Genomic DNA, 3,024 nt, shown 5'->3' with positions numbered 1-3,024 from the left:
TAAATCACTTGACAGCTGTTAAATCGGTCGCCATCTTGAACAGTGATGCCAACTTAAAGTTATTTACCTCTAAAAAAACACCCTTTATAAGGAAATTGATTCCTCGCATATCGCTTGGTGAAACATAACTTTGATATTAATAAAAGAATTTTCAATTTCTTTATTTTATTTTCTTTCATTGTTATAAGGCATGAATACCTACTGTCCTTCTGAAATGAATATAAGTACCTATATCTGAACTTTTGTGCAAAATATTCTACTACAACCAGGGCCGCCGCCAGGACCGGCAAACCGGACATTTTGCCGAATTGCAGGGGCGCAAAGTCAGTTAAAAGCAACACATACTTTTTGACAAAAGTGTTTTAATAATAATAATAATTTTCTTAGTAGTAAAATAATAAAATTCCCAAGAGCCAATTTTTTGAAATCAAATAGACGCCTTCAACTATACTTATGAAAATACAAATAGGTACTTAAAACAACTTCAAGAACTACGTCGTCTTTTTAATGTAGAGCGTCGTACTTTGACGGATACTGACGTGATTTTAAGTTAAAAAAGACGATTCCATATGAAATTGAAAAAATGCCTAAAAGGAGTGATAAAGGGCAAAGGCTCCTTCAAAGAAAATTCAAATAAATAAGGCAAAGCAGGGCAGCGAAATTTCTTTATTTTATTGTAAGGAAGAAGGCATGTCATTAACAATGAAAAACGTACTAGCCAAATGGCCGTTACGGCTACGATTGCAGCCCAAATCCTTTTCATGAAATTTTCCATGACCAATTCACACAGTTATGGCTGTATGTCCTCAATAACTTCATGAATTTCATCTTTAAGGTATTGAATCGATTGTGGAGCATTGGCATATACCTTATCTTTCACATATTTGTGATCACCTCTTCGAGGAATCGAGAAATAATATGGTCAGGAAAATTTCTTGCAAAACTACGATGGTTTCGTTGCTTGTGTGGCATGTAGCGCCGTCTTGTTGAAAATAAACCTCGTCCACATCAATATCTTTGAATTCCGGCCATAAAAAATAATCATCAATCATAGCTCGATAGTGCAATCCATTCACAGTAACAGTTGAATAAGCCTACAGGGGCTTCACCAGCAATATTCTCAGTTTTTCTTTAGTGACGCAAACGGTTTCTATACTTCCCAATCTTCCCATCACTAACTTGTTCCAAATGCACACATTTTTCCACCAGTTTCATTATTGCCGGCCAAAAAGGTGCTTCACGACAACCCAAAAGTGCTTTAGTTTTGTGAACTGTGACTGCGAAATTTTAACCGGATTTTTTTTATTAACGAACTTAACTGCAGCATTCGAGAATCTACACTGAAAATCTCAAGTTTCTAGTTTTCCGATCGAAAGTTATCGTGTTACGATCGGGTGTCATCTTGACGAAATATTATAGTGCTCTGTTCTTGAAATAGTCCAGTAGACAAATACAAAAAAAGGGTCTACTGGAAAAATTCCGAACTTAAGGAAACTTCTACAGGTTGGTCGGGGGTGTTGTGGGATGACTCTGTCGAGTTATCCAAAACGAGGACCCTGTGCTAACTTGAGGAGGGCCGAAGAACCCCAACATTTTTGGACCTTTTTCAGGTTATATACAATCATTATTTTCAATGAATTCTTGGTTATTATTTATTGATTTAACCCAGTTGATCTGATTATTAAGGTTCAAAATGATTATGGGTTGATAGGAATTTTCCGAAAGGTGATAACATGCCACGATAACATTGAAATATCTACTCTTCACATAAACATAGGCTTTAAGTCAAAGCTACCTCCCCTCCACCTCCCTATGTTTCAATATGTCGATATTAATTAATTAATTACTAATTAATTACCATAGAATAGCTGGTAATTGATAGTTAGAGGGTCGAAACCTTTGTTTTTGATAATTTTTGACATTTCCAGAGAACTCCTTCAATTTCGATTGGCTGCATCTCGGTTGATATAAGGTTTAGAAAAGAGTTTTTGGAAACAAAATGATAGAGAATTCAATTATCTACAACTTTGAATATGAACGTTTTGGTTGAAAACTAATTAAGTTGAAAGTTATAAGCAAAAAACCGAAAAAAGTCCGAAAATGTTGAGGTTCTTCAGCCACTCCTCAAGTTAGCACAGGGTACTCGTGTTGGATAACTTGACAGAATCATTTCACAGCTCCCCCAAACAACCTGTGGAAACTGGAAGTTTCATCAAGTTCGGAATTTTTTCGAGCAGACCCCACTTTTTTTTGCTTTGCCACTGGACTATTATTATGATCGACTGTATCTCAATTGATATTGGGTTTACTAAAAAGTCTGTGAATACAAAATTTAATGGTCTACAACTTTGAAAATGAACGTTCTGGTCGAAAACTACTTGGTTCAGAAGTAATGAGCAAAAAACTGAAAAAAGTTCGAAAATGTTGAGGTTGTTCTGCCCTCCTCAAGTTAGCACAGGGTCCTCGTGTTGGATAACTTGACAGAGTCATTGCACAGTACCCCCGAACAACCTGTAGAAGTTTCATTAAGTTCAGAATTTTTTCCAGGTAAAATGTATTTATCTACTGGACTAAAAGGCGATTTATGTTTTTTTTATTGAGCAGAAGGAATCAACATGGTCCATACCTTATGAAAGGTCGAACATTGTGAGACTTCATGTTTGAAGAACACGACTTTCTTCGCTAAATCTAACCTGCTGTTTTTAAGGTCTGGAACCTTACAAAAGAACATCATATCGACTATTAACCTTTTCACTTTGTTTCTTGTAACTCTCACGATTTCTGTCGTTTGTCTTTTGTGTATACCAAAGAGAATTTACGCAATAATATTTCTAGTTAAGTTACAGCTTTCATTGGTGCATTTTTGTGCACACTAGTGATAAACCAAGGCGGTAATTATCATACCTCATGTTTATCTAATTGAATTTCTTTCCAAATCTGAGAAACGACAATTATCTTCGTTATTTGGGGTTCAAAAATGCCTTCGCGGTTCGTTGATAGACCGTGGTAACAGCCCACTGCGAC

The sequence above is a fragment of the Harmonia axyridis genome, chromosome 1 (assembly GCF_914767665.1).
Source record: "Harmonia axyridis chromosome 1, icHarAxyr1.1, whole genome shotgun sequence".
Taxonomy (NCBI): Eukaryota; Metazoa; Arthropoda; class Insecta; order Coleoptera; family Coccinellidae; genus Harmonia; species Harmonia axyridis.
This window is presented reverse-complemented; position numbering follows the sequence as displayed.